We start from the raw sequence: 16,228 nt of genomic DNA on the forward strand, positions 1-16,228 counted from the left end.
GGAAGTTCTATCCGACGTCGTTATTTTTGTGTGAATAAAAAAACCTTTACTGTATTATACAATTTGATCTGAAAATGGCCAAAACTTGTTCTATACAAAATATTTTTGTTTTATTATAACTTTGACATTTCGCTCATCTGATATTCGTCATCGATATTTCGATATTTCGCTCATCGATAAAATGGCCAAAACTTGATCTAAACAAAATATTTTTGTTTTATTATAACTTTGACATTTCGCTCATCTGATATTCGTCTGGCATATTGGCTTAAATCAAATTATTCCATCACGGAATTAAACCCCTTATCGAAAATTCGCCACCGAAGCACCGCTCAACTACTAAACACGGAGAGTAATCAGTGTTTGAATTATAAATGCCATACCCATATCTCCCACATGCTTTGTGCTGCTAACTCCCGAAGATTTGAAAGCTTTAACTACTTATCTGAGTTGCTTTTTAGAGTGGCGAAATAGAGCGTAGCAAATTGATATCGTAATATTTTATGAGCAGAAAGTGTTATTACAAATGCAGGATTGTCCAGGTTTACGGTATTTTCCAGATGCGTCCTTAAATACGTTACATATATGTGATACTTACAGAGAACCATTGCGTTTACCAGGTGTTACTTGCTTGGAAGTTATTCTAAATAGAATAACAAGTAAATGTAAAAGAATGTTTAAATTAGTATAGTAACTGTAGTTTCGTCTTCTTATGAAATCATAATGGCTATTTTTGAAAGTTGCTTTAAGGGGATGGGTACGTAGTTTCTGCTCCAATGCTATTCAAATGGGATTCATTTTTTTCGAATCCTGAGAAAACTAATAAGTATTTTTGAAAAATTTAAACGCAGAATGAAAGATTACGTTATTATTAGTGCAGCCGATATGTGAAACAATTGTGCGTTTAATAATAGAAACATATAATTTGGACCACATATACTACACATATAAAGGTTCAAATTTAGATACGAGGCCATCTCAGATTTTGCCTTTTACAAAAATGGCGAGAATTTAAAATGGCCAATATACATATGTGACTAATAGCATGATAACTTTTGAACGAAAAGTCCGATTTCAACCAAATTTGGTATATAGGTTCTTTTTTTAATGTATAAGATTAAGGTCTTGAACCGGAAGAATCGGTTTAACAAAAGTTGTGTTTATCCTGATTTTTAATGTAAAAATATGTTGTTTTTGTTTAAATTCTTTCACCCTGTATATATTAATTCTTTAAAAAGTTAATACCGCCATTGAAAAGAGCGTAACAATATTTTTTAGCAAATATTTTGAACTTTTTAGTAATGTTAATTACCATTTAATAAATGCATAACGTATCTTCACATATACCTATGTGCGACAGACTCGTGCAAATATTATAAAAATTATTGTGCATTTAATGGTGGAAGCATATAATTTGTTGGACCACATATACTTCACATATAAAGGTTCGAATTTAGATATTTGGCCATATGAGAGGCCATCTCAGATTTTGCCCTTTACAAAAATGACGGGCATTCAAAATGGCGACTATATATGTGATCAATAGCACGATAACTTTTGAACGAAAAGTCAGATTTCAGCCAAATTTGGCATCAAGGTTCTTTTTTTGATGAATAAGATCGAGGTCTTGAACCGGAAGAATCGGCTTACCAGAAGTTGTGTTTTTACTGTTTATTTTATGTAAAAATATGTTGTTTTTGTTTCAATTCTTTCACCCTGTATATATTAATTTTTCAAAAAACAATACCGCCATTGAAAAGAGAGTAAAAATATTTTTAAGGAAATACTTTGAACTTTTTAGTTATGTTAATTACCATTTATTAAATGCTAACGTATCTTCACATGTACCTATGTGAAGCAGATTCATTTGAACGCCCGCCATTTTTGTAAAAAACAAAATCTGAGATGGCCCCATATCTAAATTTAAATCTTTGTATGTGTAGTGTGTGTTGTCCAAATTATATGCTACCACCATTAAATGCACAATAATTCTTATATTATGTGCACGAATCTGCCGCACATAGGTTCATAGGTACATGTGAAGATACGTTATGCATTTATTAGTTGGTAATTAACATAACTAAAGAGTTTAAAATATTTCTTAAAAAATATTTTTACGCTCTTTTTAACGCCGGTATTACCATTTTGAAAAATTAATATATACAGGGTAAAAGAATTAAAAAAGAATGTGTGTACTTTGTACGCACGTAAGAAGTTACACTTCTCTTATATGATTTCAACGAAATCAATATACTTTAAACAGTTTATTTATATTTAATTTAAATATTAAACTAATTTTAATACTTACTACTTTCCAAAAAATTTTATTAAAACAATACCAAAAATTAAAAAAATAAAAAAATAAAACACACACAAACATATTGAAAAATGCCACAAAGAAATGATTTCTGAACAATAATTGTTGGCAAAAATTTTAATTAAATACGTATTTTCTGAAAAAAATTATATAATAATATACTTACAATCATAAAATGTATTAAAAAAATAAAAAAATAATAACTTGCATTGGGGCTCGAACTCGCTTCCCGTCGATCCCGCCGAACGAAAGTCAAAGCGATTTTCCACTGCGCCACCTTCGCGTGTATGTTATGTGGGAATATAAACCAACTGGACGTTTACACCATAAACTTTTTGACATTTTGTTAGTTTGATTTTTGTCGAATTAAAATATTAAACTACAACAAAATATAGAGGAAGAAAACAATATATTAGATGAAGATTTGTAGAAAGTTTGTTCGTAATTAGATTATGTAAATTAAAGCTTTGCCTACTAATAGGTAAGTACATTATTTTTTACATTTTCCAAATGGGTATGAAGATAATTTTTTATTGCAATACAACTGAAACATTTAGAATTACGTACCTGTGGCTTTTCAAAACGATTTAAAAAGTCACTACAATTATAAATTTGATTTTATTTCTGTCCTTACAACAATAAAAACTAATATATACAACATTTTTGTTTACCGATAACCTCCATATTGAACAATTATTGACAGATCATATCAACATCCAATCAGAGCCCGTATAACGATTAATACCATACTGTCGGTGAGCGCATGCACCCAGTAAAATAAAAATTCACTCCCAATCGCGCCTAAAGAACTATAACTTCAAAAATAAACAACATATTTTTACATAAAAAATTAGGAAAAACACAACTTCTGGTAAACCGATTCTTCCGGTTCAAGGCCTTGATCTTTTACGTCAAAAAAGAAAGCTATATACCAAATTTAGTTGAAATCCGACTTTTCGTTCAAAAGTTATCGTGCTATTAGTCTCATATGTATAGTCGCCATTTTGAACGCCCGCCATTTTTGTAAAAGGCAAAATCTTCGATGGCCTCCCATCTAATTTTGAGGTGACCTCATATCTAAATTTGAACCTTTTTATGTGTAGCATATGTGGTCCAAATTATATGCTTCTACGATTAAATGCACAATAATTCTTATAATATCTGCAGGAATCTGCCACACATAGCTACATGTGAAGATAAGTTATGCATTTATTAAATGGTAATTAACATAACTAAAAAGTTCAAAATATTTCCTAAAAAATATTTTTATGCTCTTTTCAATGGCGGTAGTAACTTTTTGAAGAATTAACATATACAGGAAAAACACACCTTCTGGTAAACAGATTTTTCCGGTTCAAGAGCTCAATCTTATACACCAAAAATAGAACCCATATACCAAATTTGGTTGAAGTTGGACTTTAGTTCAAAAGTTATCGTGCTTTTAGTCACATATGTATCGTCGCCATTTTGAATGCCCTCCATTTTTGTAAAAGGTAAAATCTGAGATGGCCTCGTATCTAATTTTGAACCTTTATATGTGTAGTATGTGTGGTCCAAATTATATGCTTCTATCATTAAATGCACAAGTTTTATAATATTTGCACGAATCTGCCGCACTATATTAGCGAGGGTCGAAAGTCCCTGAGAACTTTTATGTTTATTTTAATAAGTTACAGGGGTGAAAAACTAAGAGAAAATTTAGTGTGATTTTTAATTTCAAATATCTCTCTATCTAATATTAAATTGTTAAAGTACGTTACCAAGTGTTTTATTTTTAAATGCCTTTAACCTGACGTCAACTATAAACAATTTATTTGCACGGTAGCTCCAACAACTGAAAATAGATACATGATATATCATCTCAGATGAAAGACAATTAAAAAGGTAAACGAAAAATGTCAAAATATACAGGGTGTCCTATTTAAAAAAAAACATAAATATGGTTTATATTTCCTTAGCGAGACCCCCTAAAAAGTTTTTTGTACGCCACTGAATCCGCCCATAATATATCTTTTAAAAGTTCCTATAAAGTTTTTTAAAATTTTTCTTAATAAAGAAGATCTGTAACCCTGTCGTTTTCGACATTTTTCAATAATCGCCCAGTATCTCGATAATGTGAGGAGCTATAGATGATTTGATTAGGTAATCGTTACTTTAACGAAAAAAGAAGTCATGACATCTTAACTACTTTTTTTTTCTATCTCCTCTAGTTTTCGGTATACACTGCAAAACATACCAATTTGGGACACCCTGTACAGTAGATAAATTATTACAATCACTGAATACATAGTTAGTGAAAAAATTATCAGTAGTAATTGCACAAGAGCTCTAAAATTCTATATTAATTTTAGAGATCGAGTGCAATTTGTTGCGATTATTTCATGAATAAAACTGTTCAAAACCAAAATTTTATTGTAATTTATGTATGTAAGTACAAATTAGTACAATTAAACAAACAGCTGTTATAAATATTAATTTGACGGTTGAAAGTCATCACTTTTATAATTTTTAAAACATTAATTGTCATCAATGTCACTGAATGCATTTTTTCGTAGCAGCGAAGGGCATCTGACGTAATATACTTGACGACGGGAAATTATCAAAAATTATCGATTTAATTTAGATTTCTGTAGCTTTCTATTGGTCAGAATCTCCTATGAATGAAATAATCAGTAGGTAGTAATTGCACAAAAGCTCTAAAATTATTGAATTTTTCCCGAGTGACACTCTGACAGTTTTAAGTTCACGAGCCGAAGGCGAGTGAAATTATGTCAAAGTGTCACGAGGGCAAAAATTCTATATTAATTTTAGAGATCGAGTGCAATTTGTTGCGATTATTTCATGAATAAAACTGTTCAACACCAAAATTTTATTGTAATTTATTTATGTAAGTACAAATTAGTACAATTAAACACACAGTTGTTATAAATATTTCACGGTTGAAAGTCATCACTTTTATAATTTTTAAAACATTAATTGTCATTAATGCCACTGAATGTATTTTTTCGTAGCAACGAAGGTCATCTGACGTAATATACTTGACGATGGAAAATTATCAAAAATTATCAATTTAGTTAAGATTTCTGTAGCTTTCTATTGGTCAGAATCTCCTATGAATGAAATAATCACAAATTATCAATTTAATTTAGATTTCTGTAGCTTTCTATTGGTCAGAATCTCCTATGAATGAAATAATCAGTAGCAATTGCACAAGAGCTCTAAAATTATTGAATTTTTCCCGAGTGACACTTTGACAGTTTTATATCAAAGTGTCACGAGGGCAAAAATTCTATATTAATTTTAGAGCTCGAGTGCAATTTGTTGCGATTATTTCATGCATAAAACTGTTCAAAACCAAAATTTTATTGTAATTTATTTATGTAAGTACAAATTAGTACAATTAAACACACAGTTGTTATAAATATTTGACGGTGTAAAGTCATCATTTTCATCATTTTTAAAACATTAATTGTCATTAATGTCACTGAATGTATTTTTTCGTAGCAACGAAGGGCATCTGACGTAATATACTTGACGACGGGAAATTATCAAAAATTATCAGTTTAGTTTAGATTTCTGTAGCTTTCTATTGGTCAGAATCTCCTATGAATGAAATAATCATATTAATTAACTGAATTAATAATTAAGGCAATTCATTATACAAGTAACAGTTATCCAAGAACATTCAAAAGCCATCTTTAAAGTTAATGATGAAATTGTCAAGTAAAGTTTACATATCCATACCAGTGAGAATTTTACTACACGTAACTTGCCGTGTAAAGACAGAAAAAGTAGGGATAACCGTAAATATTTGCGAATTATGTACCGATAGCCTTAAAAAAATTAATTGATTTGTATTGATACCGACTCGGCAAATTTTTGACACAAAAATTATATCTTCGGCCTAGATATCTTGTTTCTTGAATCTTTCACTGTATTATAATTATTATTATGAGTCACAATATTTCATATTTTGGCTATGGTATGCCAATTGGAAATATGTTGCGCAGGATAGAGATTCTTATTTATTATCCAATTTACATACCCATAAGTCAGGATACTTCTTGTGATGGTATTATATATTATTCTTTTGGTTTTATACTGATGTTCATATCCCACAGTACGGGGTATAATTTTTGTATGCAGTCTCTTATATGTCCTAGTGTATTTTTTATGTCTCCTTCCTTTGTTTGATATTATGAAACCTAAATACTTATACTTGTCTTTTCCTTTGATTCTTTGTATATTCCTGTTCCAATTTTGTCATCATAAAACTGAGGTCATCTTCGTCTTGTGCGATTACTATTTGGTCGTCAGCAAATATTAGGGTGTGTAGGAATTTGTTTTTTACTGGTATACCCATTCCTTCTCACTTTGTTTTCCATGGTTTCAGGTTTTTCCAGGAATATTTTGAATAGGGTAGGGGATGTGGAGCAGCTCTGTAGTAGTCCCTTTGTCATCATAAACAGACTGCATATTTTATTGCCCGTTTTGACAGCTACTTTATTATTCTTGTAGAGTGCTTTTACTGCTTTTATTAATATTCGTGGAACTTCGATGTCTTCCATCGCTTCCCATCGCTTGGTTCTAGGCATCCAAGCATAGGAATTCTTAAGATTCACAAATGTCAGATAAAGGAATCTATTTCTGGCCATTTTTTTTTTTTCGTTTAGTTGTTCGACCATGTAAATGTGATTTAAGCATGCTTTTCCCCCTCTAAAACTCATGCTTTTTCTCCTTTTTATCAAAAACTAGAGATATAAAATGAATCCCCTATTTCAAACACAAGCTTAATTAGCTTTTCTGTCTGAGCTTCTGAACGAGTCAAAACATAATCCCAGCTCAGGAATCCATCGCTAACCACTCGTTTATATTTCGTAACGTGAGTGAAAGAGTAAAGAAGTAAATTCCCTTAGGTACTTTTAAAAATTATTTATATAGCTTACATAAACTCGTCCTGATGGAATAAGGAAGCAGCCGTTTCGCTTAAGGTCAGAGAACTTTCTTGAGCTCAAGAATCATTCAGAGCCCGAGAAAGCCCCGTGCCCCAGTCCAATTCCGTTTAATTAAATTTATCCAACCTGTGAACCAGTGGCGCACATTACTGGCATTACCGCAGCTTAGTTAAGCTTAAAGTATATAAATTATAAATAATATCTCTCCAGTTTATATTCCTTAGTTACAAAAACACCAACTTATGGTGATGTCTATTTCTTGTTCCATTCTTTTTTATTTAATTAAAATAAAATAAAACAATAGGAAAAAAATTTTATTTAGTTATGAGAGACTAAAAGTTGAAATATAAAAAAATCAACTAAAAAGCAAAAAATAAAAAAAATCTAAGTCGACGTATTATTCGAAAAAAACGTTCGTTAAAAAAATGAAAAAATCTAACACAGAGGTTCTCAATCTGTGGTACATGTACCACTGGTGGTACATATCATTATTGGCGGTGATACACAAAACACAGAAAAAAATTAAAATAGTAGTACTTATTAAAATAGTAACTATTGATAATACAATTTAAAAATATAGGTGGTACCAAAAATAATAAAAATAACTGTAGGTGGTACATCACTCAAAAAGGTTGAGAACCGCTGACTAACACATTCGTTAAAGAAAAGCGTGGGGTGAAAACCGTTTATTCGATGAAGACGCGCCCCACGCTTTTCTTTAACGAATGTGTTAGATTCTTTAATTTTTTTAACGAACGTTTTTTTCGAATAATCCGTGAGTGATTTTTTTAATTTTTTGTTTTTTAGTGATTTTTTATATTACAACTTTTAGTCACTCATAACTAAATAAAAGCGTTTCTTAAAAAATTTTTTTCATATTGTTTTATTTTTTACTTTTTAGTCTTACACTTTTCAAACATTAAAATATATCTTCATGTTTAAAAAAAGGATGTAGGTATATGACAGATACCTTTTTTGCATTTATTTTAACTTTTGATACATACATTGTACATTTTATGTAATTTCTTCATACATTTCTTAAATCAAAATCATTATTTACGACTATTACAGTTTTTGCAATATTTCCATCTCTTGTAATACTCTATTATTGCACGGTGTAGACGCTGTTAATTTCTCGCAATGCAGTTCTTCGATGCGCAAGCCGTCTAAAGGTACGTATCCATACAAGGGTAAACCTCGCTCGGTGTAGTAGCTACACATAGTGGATGCGTCGGTGATCGCCGCTTGGCGCGTACACCCTTCGTTTCAACCGGTTTGCGGTTTATATGTAAGGGAGTGCATGCTCTATCCATTTGAGCAGCTACACCGAGCGGGGTTCACCCTTGTATGGATACGTACCTTAATGATCGCACTCGGCTCAATGAAACGTAAGCTTTGTAGGCTCAATGCAGGCTTTTAAGCCTGTCCTTACGCAAACACTTTCGGGCCCAAGTTCACTACAGCGCAGCGTAGTCAACAGTCGAACCTTGCGTTTTATAGACAGTCGAATCCCACGACAATACTAAGGGCAGCATTCGTCCCTCTGCGGTGCCATAACTTTTTTTCGCTGAAAACTGAATAGAAATCGGACAGAAACTGAATAAATTTGAAAATTTATTGTTTGTATATGAAGCATAACGTAAACAAATAACGCAAAAAGTGAATTCATTCATTTCCATTGAATAAAAGACAATCAAATTAACGTCTAAAGATTTGACGCAAACGGGTGAACTGAATAAAAGCGTTTAATAAAAATAGACGGATTTTTATTGTGACAATAAAGCAAAAATTATGACAATGTGATTATTAAAAATTGTTGCTAGTTGCTTAGCGACTTTTAACACGTAACATAGTCTCATAAGTTTTGTCTCCTTGATTTTCATTGTTAGATAGCATTCCGTTCCATGCTCCGCTATTCTAGTCACCAGTCTCTGAAGATCCAATATTTTCAGTTAAGATGACCTTGTCATCCGCATATCTAATTATGTTAATGAGAACTTTATTTACTTTTATTCCAGCTGTTTCATCCTCGAGAGCTTTTTCAGAATCTCTTCCGAGTAGGATTAAAAAGAATGTTTTCAGCTTCAACAGTATTGTGGTATCTCTCATTTATATCAATTGAGGAAGAAAAAAGTACTCTTCCACCATAACAACGCATCGGCTTATACCTCCGCGGTCGCCATGGCCAAATTGGTCGAATTGGACTAGGAACTGCTGTCTCATCCACCGTATTCTCCAGATTTGGTCCTGTACGACTTCTTTTTGTTTCCAAACTTCACTCAAAAAAAAAAAACGAGAAAACGTCACTCGCAGAGCAGATATTTAAGTCGAATGAGGAGTTCAGTGAAATACATAGGTACGTGTGTGTCTTTTTAATTTTGCATATAGCCGCTTAGATGGCCACCAATAAAACCTTCCGACACAAACGTAACCTCAATCTTTTGTTAACATAAATCGAGAGTTTCATTGCGACAAGTCGTGTAGACACAGTGAACTTTTGAAATTAGCCAGTCGGTCGAAAAATGGATCTTAGCCGAGAACATTTTCGAGAAATCATTTTTTAGAATTTTCGGAGAGGATTATCCCAACAGCAATATCAAGCTGAAATGTTTTCTGTATTTGAGAATGAAGCATCGCACCAGTCAACTATTTCCCGCTGGTATTGCGAATTTCAACGTAGTCGCTTTAGTCTCAGCGACGAATCTAGGTCAGGTCCATCCAAAACATCAGTCACACATCAAAACATTGATGCGGTTCGTCAGCTAATTAAGGATGACCGCCGTGTAACATATCGGGAAATCGAGGCATCTTTGGGCATTGCAAATACCTCGATCCAAAAGATCCTACATGAAGAACTGGGTGTTAGGAAGTTGGTTTGCCATTGTTCAAAAGGAAGCTCAAGAAACGTTTATTGGATTGTTAGTGGCGAAGAATCTTGCATTTACTCCTACCAACCGGAAAATAAACGCCAATCCGCTATGTAGGTGTTTCATGATGAGAAAAATCCAACAAAAGTGATCCGTTTTCGAAGTGTGTCAAAGAAAATGGTCGCAACTTTTGTGTCAAAATCTGGTCATGTGCCAAAAATTGCTTTAGAAGATCGAAGACCGGTTACTTCTGATTGGTATATAATCGTTTGTTTACCAAAAGTTATCGCGAAACTCCGACAAGGTAACACACAACGGCGAATCATCCTACATCATGACAATGCAAGTGCTCACACTACCCAAAAGACAATAGAGTTTTGGAGCTCCAAAACATCGAATTGTTAAAGCGTCCACCATATAACCCCGACCTAAGTCCCAACGACTTCTTCATGTTCCCAAAGATCAAGAATTCAATGCGTGGGCGGTCATTCCAGTAGACAGAAGAAGCCATTGCAGGTGTCAACTAAAGACTGGAATAACTATTTTACCAATTGGTTTGAACGTATAAAACGGTGTATCGATCTTGGTTAGACATATTATTTTGAAGAGCAACAAAGTACAAGGTGATTCAGTGAAACGATACGATTTAGCAACGCTGCTGACGATAAAATAGAGGAGTCGCGGTCTTGCGACGTAAACATTGTGAATCTAGAGAGTGGGAAGTTTAGTGATCATGAAGAAGTGGTCGGGTGAACATCGCGCATTTGCTGTGAAAGCTTATTAAAAAAGTGATGAAAGTTTTGAGCGTGTGCAACGAGCGTTTCGTTTACACTATCATTTGCCGCCCGCGCTGCATTTCCGTCTAACACGGCTATTAAGACTTAGGTTAGGAACATTGAAAATAGTGGTTCAATATCACAGATAACAGGTGGCAGTGTCAGAACTGCTTGCACACCACAGAATATTGAAGCGGTACGAAATTCGTTACATGCGAGTCGTCGCAGGGAAATTCGAGGATTCGCTTGTAATGAATTTGGCACCGCTTCAATATTCTTTGGTTTGCGAGCAGTTCTGACACTGCCACCTCTTTTTTGTGATGTTGAACCACTATTTTCAAAGTTCCTAACCCAAGTCTTATAACTTAATCTTGTGAACGGGGCGGCAAATGGTAGTGTAAACGAAATCCTCGTTGTACACGCACAAAACTTTCACCATTTTGGTAATAAGCTTTCGCAGCAAATACGCGTTGTTCATTAGACCACGTCCCCATGATAACTAAACTTCCCACTCTCTAGATTAGATTCACAACGTTTAGGTCGCAAGCCCGCGGCTACCCTATTTTATCGTTAGCAGCGTTGTCAAATCGTACTGTTTCACCGAATCACCCTTTACGAGTCTATAAATATATAGACTTTAACCCGAAGTCTATATATTTTTTGTTTTTATTACTATATGCCAGGGATGGCCTTTGGGTTTCCTTTTTTAAATATCGGAACAATTAACCCTTTTTCCCATTCTTTAGGCATTGATTCTTTTATCCAAATCTGTTTAATCAGGTTATACAGTATTTGCTGTATAGCTGTCCCTCCATGTTTAATCAACTCATTACCTAGACAGTCTGTTCCTTGATAATCTGAGCCATTTTTCAAAATTTGAAATTTTTCGCGAGCCGCAATTAAACAATTATTTACATTTAGAAAGTGTAAAAAAGGTATCAAATTTTTCTCTCAGTGTTTGGATTTCACGAATTTTAAAGTGAAATAAAATGGTTCACATCGTTGTTTCAAATATAGACATAATTCTACAAGCAGCCTTTACTATTTCAGTATATTTAGATCTTTTTCTGGGACGGCCTACTGATCTTCTACCGTCTCTCAAAAAACACTGTCTTTAACACTCTGTCTTCGTCTGATCTTACCACGTGACCTCCACATTTTATCGTAGCTTTTATAAATATTTCTTACCATGTTTTTAGTACCACACTGTATCACCAATTCAGCTTTGTGGCGCCTTCTCCACTCTCCTGTCAATTCTTTTCTTTGAGGACCAAATATGATTCTAAGAACTTTCCTTTTAAAACCAGCAGCATATTTATTTTCCGCTGATGTAGAGTCCATGTTTCACTTCCATATTTAACCATTGGGTGAATAATTGGCATGTGCAGTATTAATTTAGAATGTCTTTTTAGCAACTTGGATCTTAACAATGATGATAGGGAGTTCGATGTTCTATTCACCGCCGCTATCCTTGCCGAGACCTCTTTTTATGTGTGGTTATAATCACCGCCCCCAGATATTTAAACTCTTTTACTACTTCGAAGTTGTAGTCATTAATAGTTATGTTCTGCCTAACTCTTGGTCTTGGATTTTTGGTTACTAGCATGTATTTCGTCTTCTCTTCATTTATTCGAGTTATCGAAGGCCCAGACTACCTGTTTCTTCCTCGAGTTGTGAAAACACCTCTCTCACGTTTCTTGTAGAATAAGCAACTGCACTTAGATCACCAGCAAAGGCCAACCATAGTTTTGATCATCGATTCGTAAATCCCTCTGTCATCTTAGATGATATTTTACTTATTACATATTCTAAGGTCAAAAAGAATAGCAACGGTGATAAGTCTCCTTGTCAAAGTCCTGATGTTACACTTAGTATTTTATATTTTTTGTTATCAGTAATAATTACTTACTTAAATTATTTAAGACATTTTGAAACAAAAAAATTAAAAGTAATTGAGATATTTATTGAGAGCCACAAATAATCCTTCAAAGAGCCACATATGGCTCGCGAGCCACAGTTTGGCCACCCCTGCTATATGTAAAACTAAAAAGACAACCTTATGTAACGTTGAAGTAGGGTATTGTGATTGTGTAGCAATAAAAAATGTTTGAATGTAATGTTTTAACTGTTTTTACTTCAATATGGATTTGCATTCCACGTATAATAATTTTTTGGGAAATATATAAGACTTGCTCCCTTTTTTGCCACCCCGAAGGAGCCTTTCCTGTGGAGCCGCCATCAGGCTTATTCGGAGTTATTCAGATTTTAATGAAAGTGCTCACCTTGCTGTTATGAACTCTCTATGCCGTGTTATTATTAACTTTACTAGGGACGAACATTTTAGCATATATTGGGTATAATTTGCAATTCATTACTTTGAAGTAACTTCATCTCAGGGATATAGAAATCGTATTGAAAGGGCAAAGGGGTATGAGTACAATTGAATGAGATGCTTAATCAAGATAAATAACTGGATTTAGACCCTTATACTTTTTGCTTACTTACAACGTAAGTCAATAGTATATCTACTTACTGTAGCTTGATAAAAACATCAGATCCAACTAAATGTAAAACTGGACACAAATGTAATGACTTGAAAAATGTAAAAACATATTATGTATAAAATTTCTAACTGTTAGTAGAACAAAGACGTGAATACAAAAACACACTTCCGCATGGAATCCGATACAAGGAGAACCAGTAACAATTACCATTGAAGAAATTAAAAAATCTATAATATCACTCTTAAAAAGTGTAAGAGCCTCTGGTCCAGAGGGTATTTACGAAGAGTTGATTAAAAACGCTACCAACGAACTACACTACTCAACAATTAAAGTGGATAATTTTAAAATTCCTAAAATTAACATATAAAACTATTTTTAAAATAATTGCCTGTACTATACTTTATATAGTATCTTTGTTGCCAATATTTTTTGCATGTGGTTTTTTTCTCCCTATTCTTATCGGCCCTTATCTCGTACAAAGAGAGAAATGTTGTTCCAAACATGAATATATCATTCGTATAAAAGTGCTTGTATTGGTTTTACCAGTTGTCAATAAGTCAAGAAATCTATTTATCACAAAAACTTTATGCCGCAAAGACGTTTAGAACTAGTGCAGCTCGAGTAATTAGTTCGTTGGATCCAACAAGGCATAACTCAACAAGAGGTTGCTATGAGGCTAAATGTGTCGCAAAGTGTGATAAGTCGTGTATGGAATCGGTATGTATCAACTGGATCTGCAACATACATACAGGCATGGAGGAGGAAGAGAACGATCTACAACTCGTCGGCAAGACCGTTTTGTAGTTCTGACGGCAAGAAGAAACCCACATTCACGGCTTCCAGAATTAACAGTATCTTCAGGCATGCTACTGGACGAGCGATTTCCAGTCAAATTGTCAGAAGACGGTTACATGCATCCAATTTAAGGGCTAGACGGCGCGCTACCCATCCACTACTAACTAGGGAGCAGCGTGCATGCAGATATCGCTGGGCGATGGAACACTATCAGTGGAATTTCGAAAATTGGAGGAATTGTCTCTTTACTGATGAGTCCAGATTTCGTTTGTATACGAATGATGGCCGAATATTGGTGTGGAGGGAAAGAGGACAGCGTTACAATGAAAATCTGAGAGTCCCAACCACTCTTTTTGGAGGTGAATCCGTTTGCGTGTGGGGACGCATATGTTTTGACGTCCGCACGGACTTAGTCGTCTTAATTAATGAGACAATGACTGCTACACGATATCGAAACAGAGTCATAGTACCAATAGTTGTTCCCATTTTTTGGTGCAATAGGCTAACAATTTGTTCTGATTGATGATAATGCTCGCCCTCACCGTGCGAGAATTATCAACGAGTGTATAGAAGCTCATGGCATTACAAGAATGGAGTGGCCACCGTGTTCACTTGATATGAATTACATTGAACATGTTTGGGCCGAAATGTCTAGGCAACAAAACAGGCTCCTTCAACCACCCCAAACCTTGGATCAGTTAACCAATACATTACGCGCGATTTGAGAACGTATACCGCAGCAGTTCATCAATAATTTAATAAGAGGTCTTCCAAATAGAGTTAGAGCGCTAAGGCGACACAAAGGTGGACCCACACACTATTAATTTTTCTTTTCGGGATATTAGAAATTGAGCAGGAATAGAAATTTGTAGGTTGTTAATTTTACAATTTTTGTTTATTTTCTATTTTTTTTTTCTTAAAGAATTTCTTTCTTTCGGTTCATCTGTATGAAAATACGAAGTAAAAATAAATCTTTATTTATATCACTCCATTTTACTATTTGGCTTTATGAACAAAAAATAAAATACACCTTTTCATAATATCCACTTCAATTGTTGAGAAGTGTATTTGAGATACTATAATAACAGAAGTTTTTATAAAGACATAATGTTAGGAGAACCAATGCCACAGAGTTAGAGAGAATCAAATATATCCATAAAAAAGGAAGTTCTGTCTAAAGATCAAAACTGCCACAAGCAAGCTTAGGAGATTATATGACAGATATACGGAAACAGAAACGGAACCAAAACGGTTTAGCACAGGTCGATCAACTATAGACAGTATTTTCTGAATATCTCAAATATTCGAGAAGACAACGCTGATATGTCTAAAGATGCAAACTAGACAAGAAAGTATTTAAAAATGACAACAATAAGATTTATTATGTAAAGGGCTTATCGGAAAAGCTGTTCTCATCCTACTTAATGAAGAAAAATGTATAGAAAACCCATGCGCAAAATGTAGTAGGCTCTGGCTCTTGTGGTCAATTCTAAAAGATAAAGTTAGAAATACGAAGTTACAAATATTAGAGGAAAAGTCGCGAAACTGAAACAACTGATTCTACCGACCTTAATCGAAGTCCCGCACATTTGAACTGATTTTAGTCTTTCATTGATGATGGTTAGAAGTACTTTGCTCGCATGGGATATCAATGCTACTGTACGGTACGACATTTATTAACATTATACAAAATAAAGCAAGCAAATCGGACGTAGTAAAAAACGGTCTACCAGGGGCGTCATTTGAAATTTTGATTGGAGGGGGAAGCATTATATACCTATACCATACATTATACAATACTATAGTAATAAAATTGATGTAGGTTTTGTATAAAACCAAATTCCACCTATCAGAATAGAAGATTTAAAATGGTTAAAAACAGATCAGGAAAAAGCAGACGCTTTCGCACAACATCTAGAAAAAGTATTTCAGCCACTAACAAACAGAGCCAATGAAGATGACGACATCTATGAATATTTAGATAGTCCTAATCAAATGAGTCTACCACCCAAAT

At 33.8% G+C, this 16,228-nt stretch overlaps 1 protein-coding gene across 1 annotated transcript in view; it reads right to left on the reverse strand.

The window, feature by feature from the left end:
• LOC114326928 (probable sodium/potassium/calcium exchanger CG1090) overlaps positions 1-16,228 on the reverse strand; it is a 273,633-nt gene that overhangs the window by 206,669 nt on the left and 50,736 nt on the right. The window lies entirely within an intron of this gene.

Source organism: Diabrotica virgifera, chromosome 5 (assembly GCF_917563875.1).
Source record: "Diabrotica virgifera virgifera chromosome 5, PGI_DIABVI_V3a".
Lineage (NCBI taxonomy): Eukaryota > Metazoa > Arthropoda > Insecta > Coleoptera > Chrysomelidae > Diabrotica > Diabrotica virgifera.